The following is a 20,838-nucleotide window of genomic DNA, read 5'->3' as shown; positions in this document are numbered from 1 at the left end:
GGCAGGAAATGATAATGAATGTCTGCAGTAGGCTAGGATATGGGAAGAAATGGGCCAATTTTGGATAGACTTTGGGGAGGAGTTTGACTACCAGAGCATACACTTGATAAGTCCCGGCTGACTGTTTCCAATCTACCTCCCTGCTAATGTATCTGGGAAGGCATTAAAAGATGGCCCAAGTGCTTGAACCCCTGCCACCCACTCGGGAGGCTAGGAGGGAGTTCAGGCTCCTGCTTCCATCCTGGCCGCTTGAAGAGTGAATCAGTAGATGAACGATCTCTTTTTCTCTCTGTATTTTGCTCTCTCTATCATTCTGCCTTTCAAAAAATAGAATTTTAAAAAAGAAGAAGGAAGGCGTAGGAGTGAATTTTCCTACAAAAAGAACAAGAGAGGATAAGAGTACCAGCATCAGGGGGATATGAAATCCCTTTGATGGGAATAAAGACAGCTTATTCATTATAATAAGAAGGCATGGATAAAAATACAGGAAAGGTTGGCAAGGACACAGTGGGAAAGTTCCAAGAAGAAGTGTTTTTTTATTCAACATCACCTTGATCACAATGTTTTTTATGTGCGTATAGTAGTGTAGTTCTGTGTATATGTGTTTGTAAAGTATGTCAACTACCAATAATATTTAAATTGAAGACCACTATAGCTTGATTGGATGCAATTAAAAATTATGTATATGCCATGAACAATTCCAAATATGTTTCTGCTCCATTGATTTTTTAATTTTTTTATTTTTTACAGGCAGAGTTTTTTACAGTGAGAGAGAGAGAGACAGAGAGAAAGGTCTTCCTTTGCCATTGGTTCACCCTCCAATGGCCACCGCGGCCGGTGCATTGCAGCCAGTGCACCGCGCTGATCCAATGGCAGGAGCCAGGTACTTCTCCTGGTCTCCCATGGGGTGCAGGGCCCAAGCACCTGGGCCATCCTCCACTGCACTCCCTGGCCACAGCAGAGAGCTGGCCTGGAAGAGGGGCAACCGGGACAGAATCCGGCGCCCCGACTGGGACTAGAACCCGGTGTGCCGGCGCCGCAAGGCGGAGGATTAGCCTAGTGAGCTGCAGTGCCGGCCCTCCATTGATTTTTTTTAAAGATTTATTTTATTTATTTGAAAGACAGAGTTCCAGAGAGGTAGAGACAGAGAGAGAGGCCTTTCATCCACTGGTTCACTCCCCAAATGACTGCAATAGCCAGAGCTAAGTTGATCTGAAGCCAGGAGCCAAGAGCTCCTTCCAGGTCTCCCATGTAGGTGCAGGGGCCCAAGAACTTGAGCCATCTTCTTTTTTTTTTTTTTTTTAAGATTTATTTATTTTATTTGAAAGTCACAGTTACACAGAGAGAGGAGAGGCAGAGAGAGAGAGAGAGAGAGAGAGGTCTTCCATCTGATGGTTCACTCTCCAGTTGGCTGCAACAGCCAAAGCTGCGCTGATCTGAAGCCAGGAGCCAGGAGCTTCTTCCAAGTCCCTAACATGAGTGCAGGGGCCCAAGGAATTGGGTCATTTTCTACTGCTTTCCCAGGCCACAGCAGAGATTGGAAGAGGAGCAGCTGGGACTAGAACCAGTGCCCATATGGGATGCCAGTGCTTCAGGCCAGGGAGTTAACCTGCTGCACCACAGCACCGGTCCCATTGAGCCATCTTCTACTGCTTTCCCAAGCCATAGCAGAGAGCTGGATTGGAAGAGGAGCAGTGCCCATATGGGATGCTGGAGCTTCAGGCCAGGGCATTAACCCACTGTGCCACAACGCCGGCCTCTCCATTGATGTTTTTAAAAAAATTGTGCTACAGGCCACACAGCAGACTCATAGAATAACACCCTAAACAGCACTCTGACCTCAGAATCAGCCTTTAAGGCCTTCGGATCTGGCTAAAAAGCTCATGAGAACATTTCAGGCCTGGAAAGCCAAGACACTGTGACTAAAAATGATCTACATGAAGGATCTCTGTGAGTGAGATCCTGGTGGAAAGAAGGGACTATCAAAGAAGGAGGTACCTTCCTCTGAAGGGAGGAGAGAACTACTTTACTTATGGCCCTGTCTATATACTGACGGAGTTACTTATACTTTGTGTGTCTGTGTGGGTGCAAACTGTTGAAATCTTTACTTAGTATAGAGTTGATCTTCTGTATATAAAGATAATTAAAAATGAATCTTAATGAAGAGTGGGATGGGAGAGGGAACAGGTGGTGGGAAATTTTCAACTTTAATGACTGAAACTCTATGCTAATTAAATACCAGATTCCCATTTCCCCCCAGCCCCAAACCCCTAGCCCCTGCCAACCACTTTTTTTAGTATTTATTCAAAAGTTTTTAAATTATTATTTTAACTGTACTCTTTTATGGGTTACAGTGTGGCAATTAAAAACATGTATTCAGAGTATGATGATCAAATTGGTGGAAAACACCATTCTACTACTTTTATGAGTTTATCTACTCTAGATCAATATGAGTATAAATGGGATCATGTAGTATTTGTGCTTCTGTGTTTACCTTATTTCTCTTACCTTAATATCCTCAAGGTTCTTCGATGTTGTTGCATATTATGGGATTTCCTTCTTTTTATTTATTTTTTAAGTAGATAATTATTTTTATTATTTTCTGGATGAAATCTTTGCATCATACATATTTCTTTTATTCATTTGCTGTTCTACTACTTTACATCAATTCCATAATATTGAAGTAACATTCTAGTTAAATATCAGGAACAAAATAGGATGTCAAGGAAATTCTTGTTCCACTATAATTGGAAAGACAAAGTTGATTGATAAGATTCACAAGTAAGAAAGAAAATGCTTCACCAAACTAGTAAATTAGCTTGGGTAAGTATGATAAAATAATTTAAAGTGACCATCATAAACTCAAAAAATTCAAATTACAGACAAAAACTGAAGAAATAAAACAAAATGCAAATTCATAATATATGCAAGAAATACAAAAGAAAATTCCAGAGGGAACAGATATGGGTGATGGGGGCTGGCACTGTGGTGCAGCAGGTCAATGCCCTGGCCTGAAGCACTGGCATCCTATATGGGGCGCTGGTTCGAGACCCGGCTGCACCACTTCCAATTCAGCTCTCTGCTATGGCCCGAGAAAGCAGCAGAAAATGGCCCAAGTCCTTGGGCCCCTGCACCCGCATGGGAGACCCAGAAGAAGCTCCTGGCTCCTGACTTTGGATCGGCATAGCTCCAGCCATTGCAGCCAATTGGAGAGTGAACCATTGGATGAAAGACCTCTCTCTCTCTCTCTCTCTCTTCCTCTCCTCTCTATGTGTAACTCTGACTTTTAAATAAGTAAATGAAATCTTTGAACAAAGAAAAAAATGGGTCATGAGGAAGACGTAACATAATGATGTTCATGAAGAAAGACAGAAAAAAGAACCCCAGGCCAGCACTACAGCTCACTTGGCTAATCCTCTGCCTGCGGCACCGGCACCTGGGGTTCTAGTCCCGATTGGGGCACCTGGCTCCTGGCTTTGGATCGGTGCAGCGTGCCAGCCGTAGCGACCATTTCAGGGGTGAACCAACAGAAAAGGAAGACCTCTCTCTCTCTCACTGTCTAACTCTGCCTGTTAAAAAAAAAAATCTGGACCTTTCCTGATAACCAGCAGTGAGCCATATACAGCTCAAAATGCCAAATCCAAGGGAAAATCCCTCAATTTTCTCTTGAAGAGCTAGCCCATCAGTGTTTAGAGAAAGAGCAGAAGTCATCACGAACCTCCATGGGCTGTCCCAAAGCAATGGACAATATTTTTCCTTATTGAATATTGTTCCCAGCCTTAGTGTAAATGCTGGTTGAACATCTGATGGTTTATCTCTTTTTTTTAACTTTTATTTAATGAATATACATTTCCAAAGTATAGCTTATGGATTACAATGGCTCCCCCCCCCCCCCCAGGGATTTCCTTCTTTTTAAAGGCTGAATAATATTCCATTGTATGTATACATCACATTTTTTGTATTCATTTACATATCATTGAGCATTTAGTTGTTTTGACCTCTTGGCTAGTATGAATAATGCAGAAATGAACATGGGAGTACAAATATCTCTTTGGTATCCTACTTTCAATCATTTTGGATAAATGTCCATAACTTACTGGCTCATATGGTAGTTCTATTATTCATTTTTAAAGGAAACTCCATTTTGTTTTCACACTGGCTACATCATTTTATGTTCCCACCAATAGTTCACAAGACATCCAATTTCTCCACATCCTTACCAATACTTACTATTTTATATTTTTTCATAATGGCCTTCCTAAGAGATATAAAGTGATGTTTTGTGGTTTTGATTGGCATTTTCCTGGTTATTAGTGATGGTGAGCACCTTTTCATATACCTGTTGGACATTTATGTCTTTTTTGGAAAAATCTCTATTCAAGTCCTTTGCCCATTTTTTAATTGGGTTATTTGATTTTTTTGCTACTGAGTTGTTTGAATTCCATATATATATATATATTTATTTTATTTTTTAACTAAACAATGGAGCTTTATTTGATCAGTAGTTGCAATCTTTTTCTTTTTTTAATAGAATGCTTTTATTTAATAAATATAAATTTCATAGGTACAACTTTTGGATTGTAGCAGTTCTTCCCACCATACCCTCCCATCCCCAAACCGTTCCACCTCCTACTCCCTCTTCTATCCCATTCTTCATTAAGATTCATTTCAATTATCTTTATATACAGAAGATCAAACCTATACTAAGATTTCAACAGTTTGCACCCACACAGACACACAAAGTATAAAGTACTGCTTGAAGACTAGTTTTACTGTTAATTCTCATAGTTTAACACATTAAGGACAGAGGTCCTACATGGAGAGCAAGTGCACAGTGACTCTTGTTGTTGATTTAACAATTGACACTCTTATTTATGATGTCAGTAATCACCTGAGGCTCTTTTCATGAGCTGCCAAGGCTATGGAAGCCGCTTGAGTTCATAAACTCCGATCTTATTTAGACAAGGCATAGTCAAAGTGGAAGTTCTCTCCTCCCTTCAGAAAAAGGTACCTCCTTCTTTGATGTCCCCTTCTTTCCACCAGGATCTCACAGAGATCTTTCATGTAGGTCATTTTTTGCCAGTGTCATGGCTTTCCATGCCTGAAATGTTCTCATGGGCTTTTTAGCCAGATCTGAAGGCCTTAAGGGCTGATTCTGAGGCCAGAGTGCTATTTAGGGCATTTGCTGTTCTATGAGTCTGCTGTGTGGCCTGCTTCCCATGTTAGATCGTTCTCTCCTTTTTAATTCTATTATTATTAGCAGACACTTTGTCTTATTTATGTGATCCCTTTGACTATATATATTTTAAATATTAACCATCTATCAGATACATGGTTTTAAAATATTTTCTCCAATCCTTTAGATTGTCTTTCTACTTTGTTGTTGATTTCATTTACTGTGCTGAAGCTTTTTTTATTTGATGTAGTCCTACATGTCTATTTTTACTTTGTTGCCTGAGCTTTTGATGTTATATCCAAGAAATCATTGCCAAGATCATTTGGTTTCTTAGCAGTATTAAGAGTAAATGTTATTTTTCCTATGGTGCAGTGCTCCTCCAAAAATTATATTATTCTTGCAAAAAAACAATTTTATTTTCAATGATGACTTTTTATTTTTATTTTGACAGGCAGAGTTAGACAGTGAGAGAGAGAGACAGAAAGAAAGGTCTTCCTTCCGTTGGTTCACCCCACAAATGGCCACTATGGCCGGCACTACGCCGATCCAAAGCCAAGAGCCAGATGCTTCCTCCTGGTCTCCTATGCGGGTGCAGGGCCCAAGCACTTGGGCCATCTTCCACTGCCTTCCCGGGCCACAGCAGAGAGCTGGACTGGAAGAGGAGCAACTGGGACTAGAATCTGGTGCCCATATGGGATGCCGGCGCCGCATGGGGAGGATTAACCAAGTGAGCCACAGCACCGGCCCCCAATGATGACTTCTTAAACTAAATTTATAATAAGGAATAATGTCAGACATTTTACCTGTAACAAGAAAAAGTTCTTTACATTGATTCCATGAATTAAATGAAGAAAAAAAATAGAGTCACTGTTGGACTAAACTGCCTTTCTTTTTAAAACATAGGATGACATTATCTAACCATCATCACTAACCATTTGAAAAGTTCTGCTGCTGCTAATGGAGCCAACATAAACAGTTATTACCTGGGGCCACAGTCTGCAATGCCATCATCCCATATGGGAACTGGTTTGAGTCCTAGCTGCTCTACTTCCAATCTCACTTCCTGCTAATTCACGTGGGAAAACAGCAGAAAATGGCCCAAGTGCTTGGGCCCCTGCACCCACATGGGAGATAGGGAGGAAGTTCCTGGCTCCTGGCTTTGGTCTGGCCTTGCCTTGGCTGTTGTGGCTATTTGGGGGAGTGAACCAGCAAATGGGATATCTCTCCCTCTCTCTATAACTCTGCCTTTCAAATAAAATCCTAAAAATAGTTACTGCCTCATTTCTCACGTCTTGAAGAAGAGTTGAAATGATAAAAGCAAAATTAAGTAGGATGCCAGTTACTCAATATAAACAGAAAGTCAAAACTCACAGAATGAGATGTAAATGACAGCTGCATGTGTCAAATTGTTATTTTTGGGAATAACTACTTAAAATAACTTCCTAAACTAAACACCAACTTTTGAAAGAGATGCTGTTTTTCCTGTGTCCCCTGGCTTTCCTGTGGCCAGTGATAGAACCACAGCTCCCATGGTGGGTGCCAGAGGTCAATGAACATTTGACCAAGCTACACATTCATCAGGAACTTTCATAATATTGAGAAATCTAGTTCTCAGGTTTTTTATGCAACATGCATTTACTTAGTTTTTTTAGCTCATTGTTGGTAAAATGTTATTGCAAAATAAAAAGGCATTTCCTCTAGTTTATGCTCAGGTAAACCAACCTTAAACTTCATACATTTCCCACTGGCCTCCTGGACTCGTGGTCTGTTTCTTCCTCAGCCTTAGCAAGGACCATAGCATGAAGGACTGATGTATGCACCAGCAGCCAGGACAGTTTTTCTCCTGCTATCCCCTGAACCCAGAGAGAGTTGCTGTCTCAAATTACTCATGTGTAAGTGCACCTCATTTTATTATCATTTTGCATGGAACACAGATCTGGGAATGATCGGGGGGAAAATAAATGATTATCACCAACCAACTTTCAGATTCAGGCACATGTGAAGGCAAGAACTGTGGTCACTGCACCTCTCATGTACTGCCTGCCTTGATGACGGCAAAAGCTGGAAGCAGTCTTTTTTTAAGATTTATTTATTTAGTTGAAAGGGAGAGAGAGAGATTGGACCAGGCTGAAGGCAGTAGCCAGGAACTCCATCCTGGTCTCCCACATAGGTGTTAGGGGCCCAAGCACTTGTGTGATTCTCTGCTGCTTTCTCTGGTGCATTAGCAGGGAGCTGGGTGGGAAACGGAGCAGCCAGAATCTGAACCAGTAACCATATGAGATGCCGGCATTGCAGCTGGCAGTTTACCCCACTGTGACACAATGCTGGCCCCAGAAGCTGGAAGTAAACTAGGAGTCTTGTCAGTCCATTCAAGCTTGTTTTACAGCGATTATTAATAATATTCTTTGAGGGCCGGCGCCGCGGCTCACTAGGGTAATCCTCCGCCTAGCGGCGCCGGCACACCGGGTTCTAGTCCCGGTCGGGGCGCCGGATTCTGTCCCGGTTGCCCCTCTTCCAGGCCAGCCCTCTGCTGTGGCCAGGGAGTGCAGTGGAGGATGGCCCAGGTGCTTGGGCCCTGCACCCCATGGGAGACCAGGAAAAGCACCTGGCTCCTGGCTCCTGCCATCGGATCAGCGCAGTGCGCCGGCCGCAGCGCGCCAGCCACGGCGGCCATTGGAGGGTGAACCAACGGCAAAAGGAAGACTTTTCTCTCTGTCTCTCTCTCTCACTGTCCACTCTGCCTGTCAAAAAAAAAATATTCTTCGAAAATGAGAGGTGCAGGACAAACACTAAACTGAAAAAGGGCAGTAGGACACCAGTCATGAAACAGACCTCCCTTGGCAAACCAGATTGTGCTCACTGTATCTCTAGGTCAGCTACATTGCTTTGTCCTAGAACTTTCTGAAAATCTCTGTCTCTCATTAGTGTTGGATCCTGGTTTTGTATGCATGCCTCTCTTTTTTTTTTTCATTTACATCCTCATTTTAGTGGAGCACTACTTCCAGTACCTTAAGGCCCTCACAAAGGGTAAATGGGATGTAAAATTTATGAAACCATCTTGAGTATCTGGAAATGTTTTCATTTTTAAAGCTTTATTTATCTGAATGTCAGAGTTACAGAGAGGGAGAGAGTTACAGAGAGGAGAGAGAGAGAGAGAGAGAGAGAGAGGTCTTCCATCTGCTGGTTCACTCCCCAGATGGCCGCGATGGCCAGGTGTCAGTCGGGCTGAAGCCAGGAGCTTTATCCAGGTCTCTCATGTAGGTGGCATAGGCCCAGGTTCTTGGGCCATCTTCTGCTGCTTTTCCCAGGCCATTAGCAGGGAGCTCGATTGGAAATGGAGCAGCACTTGAACCTGTGCTCATACGGGATGCCAGTGTCACAGGTGGCAGCTTTATCTGCTACACTATAAGAGGGGCACCCAGGAATGTTTTTAATCTTCCTTTTCCATTGCTTGGCTGGCTGTAGGATTTTTGGATGAGATGAAGTTTCTTCAGGTTTTGAAGGAATTGCTCCATTGTTCAAAGCTTCTAGTGTTGCTTTTGAATTGATGCCTATTGATTGTGATTCCTTGTAAGTGATCTGCGTGTTCTCTCTAAAAGCTCTTATGAGTTTTTAAAAAGTCTTAAAAGTGCTTGACACGTTAAGACGTGTTATGTATCTTTTTCCATTTGTTGTTCTAGGTGCTCAGTAGGCCCTTTAAATCTGGGTACTCTTCTAGGGAAACTGTTTATTTCTGTAGGTAAGACTGCTTGTTGCCTACCAAGTACACCTTTCCTCCTTCCTGCTAGCAGAATATCTACACAGGATGACAACATGCCCAGCTAAAGTTTCCTAACCATGTTTGTTGGTAGATAGAGTCATGTGATGTGGTTCTGTCCAATGAGATGTAAGCTGAATTCTGGTAGAGGTCATTTTGTGTGAGGTTGAGAACAATACTAATAATGTCTAAGTCAAAGATTCAAATGAAGGAACTTGAGTCCCTGTTGACAACATAGAAGCCCTCTATCTGCTAACTACCCATATCCATTAAAAATGAAATCAACAGGCCAGCGCTGTGGCTCACTAGGCTAATCCTCTGCCTTTGTCGCCGGCACACCAGGTTTTAGTCCCTGTCGGGGCGCCGGATTCTGTCCTGGTTGCCCTCTTTCAGGCCAGCTCTCTGCTGTGGCCAGGGAGTGCAGTGGAGGATGGCCCAAGTGCTTGGGCTCTGCACCCCATGGGAGACCAGGAGAAGTACCTGGCTCCTGCCATCGGATCGGCACGGTGCACTGGCCGCAGCGCGCCAGCTGCGGCAGCCATTGGAGGGTGAACCAACGGCAAAGGAAGACCTTTCTCTCTGTCTCTCTCTCACTGTCCACTCTGCCTGTCAAAAAAAATTAAAATAAATAAATAAATAAATAAAATTAAAAAAAATGAAATCAACAATTTGTTTAAGCCACTATTATTTGGGTTTGGGGTTCTATACAATCAAACTCAAGTTCCAGCTAACACAACTTATTTGATAATATTTCCCCTTAATTGTCTTTGTTTTCTCATTCAGGGGCCTCCCATTAATCAGAGGTTAAACATTCTGAATTGACCTTCTACTTTTCTTTTGGTTTTCATCTTTTGTCTTTTTATTCTAGCTTTCTCCTTTTTATCTTTTAACCCACTGTTGAAATTTTTCATTTCTATGACCTTATTATTTTTTTGAATTACCATATAATTCACCCATTTGTTTTACTTTCTAATTTACTTTTATTTATTTGAAAGTCAGAGAAACAGAAAGAGATACAGAGAGAGATTTCAAATCAGCTGGTTCACTCCCAAAATTCCTGCAATAGCCAAGATTGGGCCAGGCCAAAGCCAGAAACCCAGAACTCAATCTGGGTCTCCCATATGGGTGGCAGTGATTCAAGGACTTGAGCTACCACCCACTGCCTCTCATGATGTGCATTAACAGGAAGCTGTAATTGGAAGCAGAGGCAGGACTTGAACCCAGGCACTCTTATATGGAATGCAAGTATCCCAACCAGCATGCTAACCGCTTTGCCAAAGATCAACCTCTATAATTCACCCATTTAAATTATTCAATGAATGATTTTGAATATCTTTAGAGTTATGAAACTCAATTTTTTAAAACATTTTTGTCACCCTAAAAGAAATTCCATATCCTTTATCTCTCACCTTCCAATCTGCCTATCCCCTACAGCCCTGATTAACACTAGCCTCCATTCTATCTCTATGGATTTGCCCATTCTGCACATTCACACAATATGTCTTCCTTTGTGTCTGTTTCCAAGGGTCGTCTGTGTTGCAGCATAAATGGTACCTTATTCTTCTTATGGCTAAATAATATCCCATGGTATGGGTAACACTACATCCTATTCTTTTTTTAAAATGTAAACAGCTGTATTTTCAACATAATTGACTACAGGTCTCTGAAGTGCATATAAAACATTTTAGTGAAACATCTTACAAAGAATTTTTCCTTTATAAAAAACAAAACAATTCAACAGCTCTCTACGTCATGTAAGGATAGTTGTTTTCTTACCCCATCTTTTTTTTCCCCTTCAACAATTAACACAGAAAAAACTATTGTTTGAAAAGAATATGAAAACTTGCTACAGAAACATTCTGTTCTTATTTTCTAAGAATTCTCTCATGTTCTGACTTTTGGACCTTCCCATAGGTTGCTGTACTTGTGTCACTGATATATTCTCTTCCCTTTCTGAAGATGTTAATCATTGTTTGTCTGAAGTCATCTTCCTGCCCCGTTTCCTTTGAACTCCTTTTCTCTTTGGTTCAGTAAGATGGGGGGGGGGGTATTTTCCTTTTTCTCTTGAGATAGCTAGTTCCCCCAGGTGCTCCCGGGAGCACCATTCACACTGTAGTCTATGGGAAGATAGTTCCTTAGGATTCTGTGGCCCAGTCACCCTCCACAGAAAAAGCAGTGGGCTAGCATACTATCTCAGGGCTGGGGTGGAGACAGTGTCACATGTGACTGGCAGTCTGTCTCATGGCAGTGAGGTCTTATGCTCCTGTCCTCTGCTATGCCTCGCGTCTCCCGAATCAGAACATTTCTGCTTCCATCTCCTGCATGGCAAATCTGCTGTCATCTGCTGGTAGAGAGCAGTTGATCCTGGTTATGGGGAGAAAGATCTGGGGTCCAGCTCCTTATACAGAATTTGAATGAATCCCCTTGTTTTCAAAGGGGACATCTGGTGCTTCCAATTCCCAGGAATTTTGAGAACTTGTGACTGATTCAGTCTAGTTTTCATTGGCCTCTGCAAGTGTAGACACTTGGCAGAATAGAAAAAGTTGAAAACTAGACTACATGCCCTTTGTCCAAACACTTTACACCTTCCAAAATTTTGTTGGTATTTTTTATAGCTCTTCTGCCATTCATTTCTTCCTCTTTGATTCCTTTAGAGCTATCTTTGGAGAGGGAGGAGAGACATACACAGGTATTCAATCTGCAGAGTTAACTGCAGTGAGAAGGCAAGCCTAGGTGAGTCCTTATCAGCATCTATCTGAGACTGCTTAGGTAGGGAGCCACAGAGACATGTGGACTTAAAAAAGAACAGGAGCTTATCAAGAAACCATTAAACTACTTCACAGTTTTATCCAGAGATACCTAAGTTGAAATAAATGTCTAAAATAGCTATCAAGTTTCCTCTTGAGTGATCAAAAAAGCAGCTGCACATAATACAACAAGGAGAAACATCCTTGCCACTTAGAACTTTCAGACTCCCAGTCCAGTGTCTTTGCAGGCCTTCAGCTTTTCCTTGAGTTCCCTAGCTGTCCACAGCTGCTGCTGCCAACTGCCACTGTTGGGTGATGCTTATATAGCACTCAGTGTGTCCACGCACTTTACATATTTTAACATTTTAATGCCCACAACCATCATTTCCTACATATATCATTATTGTCCTGCAGAGGCTAGTATGCCACAGAGCAGTTAAATAACTTGCACAAGTTCACACAGTTAGAATAGTTCAACCAGAATGAATGGCTAATAGCTCCCATGTAATAGAATGGTTCAAAGCTAGGACTTTTAAAAAAATATTTATTTACATTTTATCCACTTGAGAGACAGAAAGAACGAACTCCTATTTACTAGTTTACTCCCCAGTGCTCATGACAGCCAGGGCTAAGCCAGGTCAAAGCCAATAGCCAGGAACTCAATCCCAGTGTCCCATGTGGGTGTCAGGAACCCATCACCCCTGCCTTCCACTGTGTGCATTAACATGAAAGTAGAATCAGAAGCTGGAACCAGGAACCAAACCTAGTCACTATATTGGACACAGACATCTTAACTACAAGGTTAAATGCCCACCTTCAAAGCAAGGATGTAAACCAAGAAGTCCCACTTTAGACTATTTCTCTTATGAATTCACTATATCTATCTATCTATCTATAAACTTGAATTTCTATACCTCCCTACAGCCTCAAAAACATTTTCACACAATCTTATCCTCACACACCCATTTTACCATTAAAAAAACCTGAAGCCCATTTGACTTAGCCTGGACCTGTGGTTTACCTTACATTTTATCTAGTGGTAACACAGCCATTGTTTTTAAGGGTTGCAGGGTAGTCATGTGTCACTAACAGTAGGGATACATTCTGAGAAGTGCATTATTAGGTGATTTCATCATTATAGAAATATCACCAAGTGCACTGACACAAACCTAGATGGTATAGGTCAGGCATGCAATCAAGAGATGAATGTTACTTACTGTTACCACAGTAACCACAGCCCTCCAAGGCCTGGGTGGGCAGGAGTTCAGGCAAGGACAGAGGGCCTGGTGGCAGCAGTGTCACCTTCCATTGGAGGCAGGAGGCATAGGAGTAGTGGGAAATCTGTGAGAAGCCAAGTCTTTGTAAAGTGGGGCTGGCTGGCCACAGTTAATACACATGGCTTTCTCTGTACAAAATGCATACCACTTAAATACAAGGGAATAAGATTTGCCTTTTTAATCAAGAGATTTCCTAGAACAACACACTCCACATCTATAGGACATGGAACCCTCAGCTCCTTTGCTTACCAAAGGTGGAGAGAATTGAATGACAGGCTGGAGCCCAGTTGAGAGCCATTTGCAGAGGGAACAGTGGGTCCAAATAAGGCTGACTTCCCAGAAGAACCCTGTTTCTTTCCCTCTAATTACCAGGCCCCTCATTTTGTTGTTAACTTATATACCTTTTATGAGAGGCTTCAAAGGCTCATGGGAATGCTCATTATCTCTTAATTCTACTTTTTCATGAACTTTTGGAGACCCCTTTGTATATACTTAATTTTTTTTGTCCTGGGATGACATTAGAGGAATCTCCTATTCTTAGCTAAAGTGCACAGTCATTTTTAATGATGATGTCTGAGTTTTATATGCTTCCAAAATAGAGATCTTTTGGGGATAAAGCACTTGCCATCTTGATCCAAGATAAGAGCATAATCACATTTTAATTGATTAATGATAATAGTCATAGCCATATTAATCACTCATTCATTTACTAATCTTTCACTCATTGTAAAAATGATGTGAGGGGACCAAATGTGTTGGTTTATTTGAGTTCATAAATTTCCTGAATATCCTCCAATTGTAGAAGAGTAAAAATTTCTATGCTGAGGGCTGTTTTTTCTTGTTGCTAGAGCTCAGAACTTGTTTGATTTTATTTTGTAATTTTTTTCTGAGAGAAATTAAGTAGATCTTACAACTCAACCTGCCTCCTGGCCACAGAGCATCCCTCTTGTTCACTCTCAGAGAGGATCTGATAAGAGAGCTGGCATCTTAAATTCTGGAAGCTTCTTGATGATCTGACCGGAAGCTGGGTCAGGGCTTGGGGCTCTGCAGCTGCAACGATTGGAGACAACAGTATCTTCGAAAGTCCTTGAATAGGCAAAACTCACTCAAGGGATTTTTCTTATTTTGAGCTTAAAATAAACCATAGAACAACAGTTGCAATTTGAGATGTTTGCTCCTTGCTTCTTGCCAGTTAGACTGAGGGCTCCATGGAGCTGCCACAGGACCCAGGATAAGGTTACTCAATAATGAGTCATGTAGCGGTCCAGAACATTCATTAATCCTCACAACACTGTCAGTGACAGGCTTGTGGCTGCTCAGGTGGATACAGATTCCTGGGATCTCATGCACTGCTCAGGAATCCCTCAAGGCGTGGGAGGTTGAGGGACGCAGGGTGTTTTCAAGGACAGGAAAGCTTGCTGTTTACTGCCCAGAGAGTGAACTGGCGCAGACCACTGGCCATCCAGAAGACAGCCATGCTGTGTCAGACTGAAGGCTGTGTCCTTCTGGCAATGACGGCCCTTCTCTCTTTCCACTGCTCATTAGAGCAGGTTAGTTCCTATTGCTGATGGAACAATTTACTATGAACTTTGTGATTCAAAAACAACAGAAATTTATTATCTAAAGATCTGGTGGTCACAAGTCCAAACTGGCTGTTATGAACCTAAAATCAAGGTGTTGGCTGAGTTGTGCTCCTCCCGGAGGCGCTAGAGAGGAATCTTCCCTGCCTTTCCTGGCTTCTGGGAGCCACCTGCATTCCTCCACTTACGGCCCCTCTCTCTTCCAAGCCAGCATTCTTGTCACTCCAACCTCTATTTACAGTTCTGTTTCCTTCTCTGGCTTTCCTGCTCCCTCCTTCTCTGGTGAGAATCCTTGTGATTATATGCAGGGCACACATGGTAATCCAGGATACTCTTGCCATCTCAAACTCCTGACAAGCACCTGCAGAGTCTCTGCTTCCATGTTAGGTAAACTAGTCACAGAATCTAGGGACTGAGTCATGGATATGGTTGGGCCTCTTATGTTACACAACTCCAGTTTCTTTTCCCTAATACTTGTCTACGTTATCAAGATTGGCCAACATAGTATTTTTGTATCTAAATGTTTATTTTACTATTGTTCTACTCTTTTTTTTTTTGGACAGGCAGAGTGGACAGTGAGAGAGAGAGAAAGAGAGAAAGGTCTTCCTTTGCTGTTGGCTCACCCTCCAATGGCCGCCGCAGCTGGCGCGCTGCAGCCGGTGCATCGCGCTGATCCGAAGCCAGAAGCCAGGTGCTTCTCTTGGTCTCCCATGTGGGTGCAGGGCCCAAGCACTTGGGCCATCCTCCACTGCACTCCTGGGCCACAGCAGAGAGCTGGCCTGGAAGAGGGTCAACGGGGACGGAATCTGGCGCCCCGACCAGGACTAGAACCGGGTGTACTTGTGCCGCAGGCGGAGGATTAGCCTATTGAGCCACGGCACCGCTCTACTCTTGAAATGCAGTAAATCAGGACATTGAGTTGGGAATTTTTTCTACACTCCCTTAAGTTTCCTATCAACAGCAATTATTTTTCATCAGGTTGCCTAACATCAACCCAGTGAGGTCTCTGCAACTCAGGAGATTATTTAGTTTTTTGTGTATATATATATATTACATATTTTATATATATATATATATATAAAACACCTGACCTTGAGAAGTTAGTCTTAAGCCCCACATAACTCAGATGTTCCAGAAGATACGTAATTGAAATGGATATAGAAATATTAAAGTGTATACAGTTAATGAACAGATTCTGTTCTAATATGTGAAACAAGGCCATGTACTAGATTTTAGAAACTGGAAGTTCCTTTTCATTGATTAAAAACAAATTGGGGGGGGGGGCAGCACTGTGGCGTAGTGGATAAAGCCACCACCTGCCATTTTGGTATCCCATATGGGCGCTGGTTTAAGTCCCGGCTGCTCCACTTCCCATCCAACTCTTTGCTATGGCTTGAGAAAGCAGTAGAAGATGGCCCAAGTCCTTAGGCCCCTACACTCACAATGGGAGACCTAGAAAAAGCTCCTGGCTTGGGGTTGGCCCAGCTCCAGCTGTTGCAGCCATTTGGGGAGTAAACCAGCAGATGGAAGATCTCTCTCTGTAACTCTACCTCTCACTCTCAAATAAATAAATAAATCTTTTTTAAAAATTGGAGGTGGACCTTTGATTTTGCAGTTAGCATGCTACTTTTTATACCTACATCCCAAATCAGGGGGCTTTGGTTTGAGTCCTGGCTCTGCTTCCAGTTTCAGCTTCCTACTAATGCAAAGCAGTAGATAACAGCTCAAGTACTTAGTCCCTGTCACCCACATGGAAGACCTCAGTTTAGTTCCTGGCTCCTGGCTTCAACCTGGCCCAGCCCTGGCTGTTAGGAGTATTTGGGGAGTGATTCAGCAGATGGGATTTCTGTTTGTCTTTCTGTCACTCTCAGTCTCTCTATATATCATTTCATTTATTTGCCTTTCAAATAAATAAATAAAGTACAAAACCAACCAACCAACCAACCAACCAACCAACAAAAGAAGCCTCGTGAAAGAAAGGTCTTCTTGCATTTCTGTATAGAACTGACCAAATTAAAAAATCCAAAGACAACACAGTGACATTAAGGGACATTCTGCTGGGCAACAACTATAGAATTTTTTGCAAGACAAAAATCTAAGTTAAGCACAGTCATAACCGTTCCCTCTCCCTCTAATAACTCATGAATTAATTTAAGGATTGCTTGCAGCTGTTCTGTTTGTAGCAACCAGCTCTGGTTAAAACAAATCCTGTATATGTTTCATCCTCAGCATTAGGTAGCAACGTATGCTTAAAGTAGTTCTAGGATTCTGAGTTTATGGAATGTGTGTGTCTTGGTTTGTTGTAACAAATTATAGTGCCACCGCCCCCCATCCTAAGGGGATGAGTTCCAAGATCCTCAGTAGATGCCTGAAACCACAGGTAGTACCAAACCCTATGTACAGCACTGAGCTAACCTGACAGTCAATCTGATAACCAAGATAGTGACAAAGTGACTAGTGGGCAGGGAGAGCATACGGTGTATACTGGACAAAGGGATGATTCACATCCAGGGCAGGATGGAGTGTTATGGTACACAATCTTTTCACGCAATTTAAAACTTAGGAACTGTTCATTTCTGGAATTTTTCATTTAATATATTTGGACCACAGTTGACAAAACAAACTGCAGGAAGAAAACCATGCTTATGTGGGGGAGAAGAGACTACTGTACCACAAACCGGATGGCTTCACACAACAGAAATTTATTTTTCTTCCTGTTTTGAAGGGCAGAAGTGTGAAATCAAGGTGTAGGCAGTGTTAGCTCCCTTCCATGCCTTCCTCCAACCCTTAACGTTCCCTGGCTTGCAGACAACCACTCCAATCATTGCCTCTGTCTTCATGCGGCCTTCTCCCCTGTGTCTGTCTCAAATCCCCCTCTCCTTTCTGTTGTAAGGACACTGTCATTGGATCTAGGGCCCATTATTTGAAATCTAGGATGATCTCATCTCCAGATCCTTAACTTAATTGTGTCTACAAGAATCTTAATTCCAAATACGGTCCTCCCTCAGTATCAGTGGTAGATTGGCATTAGAAGCCCTGTGGATGCTAAAGTCCCCAGATGCTGATGTCCCTCAAGTAAAATGTTGCAAGCTTTGCATCTAACCTATGCACATTCTCCCATGTGCTTGCAACCATCTGTAGGTTATTACCTGCAATAACTAACACAATGTAAATGCTATGGACGTAGTTGCTATGCTACATTGTTTAGGGAATAACAAGAAAAAAAGTCAGTACATGTTCAGCACACAGTTTTTTCTGAATATTTTTAATCCCTAGTTGATTGAATCTGTAGCTGTAGAACCCTGGACAGAGAGGGCTCACTGTAAGGTCACATTCACAGGCGCTATGAGTTGGGATTTGGACACAGCTTTGTTAGGGCCAACATTCAAACCACTGCAGGGTTCCCTGTCCTTCATGTTTTACAATCCTGGTAGCAATGGGACCGGCACTGCGACACAGCAGGTTAAAGCCCTGGCTTGCTGTGCCAGCATCCCATGTGGGCAACGGTTTGAGTCCCAGCTGCTCCACTTCTGCTCCAGCTCTCTGTTATGGCCTGGGAAAGCAGTAGAAGATGGCCCAAGTACTGAGCCCCTGCACCCATGTGGGAGACCCAAAAGAAGCTCTTGGCTCCTGGCTTCTGATTGGCTCAGCTCTGGCCGTTGCAGCCATTTGTGGAGTGAACCAGTGGATTGAAGACCTCTCTCTCCGGCTCTACCTCTCTCTCTGTAACTCTGTCTTTCAAATAAATAAGATAAATCTTTAAAAAAAATCCTGATAGTGCTCTTCAGCTTTCATTTACCTGGATGAGAGAACTCAATTTCTTAAAAATCAGTTTCTTACAAAACTCATTCTGTGGCACTTTTTCTGAATTTTGGAACTACTCCACTGCCTGGATTAGAAGGATGTCTTGTCTAGAGAAAGAAACTAAGCATGACAAACCACACCATGGCTTACTGCTCTGTTGACAATAAATTGGAAAGATGTTTATTAAATTTGTACTTTAAGAAGATTCCAGTAAAGCAAGGTAGGCCAAGCTAATGCAGATGCTATAGAAGAACCTGGATTTAGCTTGTCTAGGGGACTGAAATTGTAAACCATAATGGAATAGCTGTCTGCTATGGGATTAGTTAAGGATTACTCAACTTGGGCACTTTCTAAGTTTGAGAAAACAAACCCAGAATCTTTCCTGATGTTTAATAGAGAATCATTACAAGTATGGATATTAGAGCCAAATAGGTTGGCATCTGGGCTCCGTCACTTTGTAACTTGATATAAGTTTCTTAATTTCACCAAGTCTCATTTTCTTTATCTGTAAATTAGAGCTGATAATAGAGTTATTACCTCATCAGATAATTAAAGTAGTTAAATGAGATAATGCAGATAAAGTTCTAGTGGAGTATCAGATACAAAATAAAAACTGTTTCATTGTTTCTAATATTACTATCATTACTGTTATTGCAGCAAGTCAATCAGTTTTTACTTACTTTTGCCGGAAGTTGAAAGTAGGCTGGCTGGCATTATTTTTAATTTCCAATGCAAATATACTGCCACCATCTTAGAAAAGTCTGTTCCATTATGTCCTCTAGCTATCCTACTTTTTACCCTCCTCATCTCTGCCCTGTACTGATCACCCGGCCCCTCCTGTCATCAAGACTGTGGCAGCTGGTTTCACCCAAGCCCTGTGTTTTTACTGAATACCTTTGTTGGTAAAGGGCTGCCCAATCCAATGTGCTAGCCTCAGCAGTCTTAATCTTCCCACATCTCTTCTCCTTCAGTCACCTATTCCCAAGGCCATGCCCTGGTCTTCCTACACAGTCATAAACCCAAGTGTCCAGCTATCTGGACATTCTCTTCCTTTCCATGTTTCTTCTACCTTTGTTTCTTCCAACCATGGCCATCAACCACAGTCTATCTCATTGATTCCCTCCTGGCAAGTTCTTCATTCTCTGACCTTCTACCGCACTCTCTGAAGCCACATGTCAGTGATTCCAATGGATTTCTCCTCTCTTAGGAAGTGACTTTTCTCTGCTGGAGAAAAATTGCACAACCAAGTAAGTTCATGCATACCTTTGTAGGCATACAAAATCCTTTGTTGATGGATACTCTGAGACATCAACTGAGTCCTCGGTTTTCATCATCACACCTCTTACTTGACCATGGTGGCTTCCTCTCTGATTCTTTTCTACCACTTCTAATCTATCTTGGTTTGCTAAAGCCCTCAGTTTAATACTTGGGTTAAGAATGAAGGTGTTAAGCAACAAAATTTAGAGAGCCAGATCTGGAATCAGGCTGCAGAAGTTTAAACACTGACTTTGATTATCTTGAACTAGTCAGTCAGCCTTTCTGATGAGTAGCATACTTGGGTAAAATGGTAAGTGTATATTCACCTTATTGAGGAACTACCAAAATATTTTGTATAGCAACTGAACCACTTTACATTCCCACCAGCTATGTATAAGAGTTCCAGTTTCTCCAAACCATCCCCTACACTGGTATATATGATTTTGGTCATTTGTACCTTCTATTTTGTTTTAATCAGCCTAACTAAAAGTTTGTGAGTCTTGATCTTTTTAGGGAACCAACTTTTTATTTCATTGATCCTCTCTATTATTTTCCTATTGTCTGTTTCAGTGATCTCTGCTCTAACCTTTTTTTAAAAAAAATTATTTGAGAGGCAGGGAGAGAGCAAGAGAAAGCGAGTGAGCACACACACACCCGTATAATAATTCACTTTCCAAGTATGCACAACGGCCTGGTTGGGCTAAAGCCAGAACTGGGAAATTAATCCAGGTCTCCCATATTGGGGAAAGAAACCAATTACTCGAGCCATCACCACTGCCTCTCAGGGTCCATATTAGCAGCAAGTTGGAACCAGAAGCCAGACATGGGAGATTGAACCCAGGCACTCCAATGTAGAATTCAGGCATAGTAATCAGTGTCTTAACCACTAGGCCAAACACCTGTCCCTGCTGTACTCTTTATTTTCTTCCCTCTGTTGCCTTTGGATTTAGTTTGTTCTTCTTTTTTCTAGATCCTTAGGATATAGAGTTAGGTTATTGATTTCAAATCTTTCTTCCTTTTTAAAGATTTATTTATTCAAAAGGTAGAGTAACAGAGAGACAGAGAGAGAAAGAGAGAGAGAGAAAGAAAGAGAGAGAGAAAGAGAGAGAGAGAAAGAGAGAGGAAGAGAAAGAGAGGAAGAAGGGGATAAGAGAGAGGGTTGAAAAGAGTTCTTCCATCAGCTGGTGCATGACCCCAAATATCCGCAATAGCCAGGTCTAGGGCAGGCTGAAGCCAGGAG

The 20,838-nt window shown here is 42.1% G+C and overlaps 1 long non-coding RNA gene across 2 annotated transcripts in view; it reads left to right on the top strand.

Moving 5' to 3' along the window:
- The window catches only part of LOC108177154 (uncharacterized), a 62,824-nt gene that overhangs the window by 25,408 nt on the left and 16,578 nt on the right, over nt 1-20,838 (top strand). Inside the window, exons 3-4 of one of the 2 annotated variants that reach the window (XR_007921781.2) lie at nt 11,590-11,666; nt 13,918-14,047. This is a non-coding gene — a long non-coding RNA (uncharacterized lncRNA). Of the gene's footprint in view, nt 1-11,589; nt 11,667-13,917; nt 14,048-20,838 lie in introns of those variants that run through there. The other variant, XR_007921783.2, reaches the window with a different exon arrangement.

Source organism: Oryctolagus cuniculus, chromosome 10 (assembly GCF_964237555.1).
Source record: "Oryctolagus cuniculus chromosome 10, mOryCun1.1, whole genome shotgun sequence".
NCBI lineage: Eukaryota > Metazoa > Chordata > Mammalia > Lagomorpha > Leporidae > Oryctolagus > Oryctolagus cuniculus.
The sequence above is the reverse complement of the archived record's forward strand: the minus strand, read 5'-3'. Positions and strand labels throughout refer to the sequence as shown.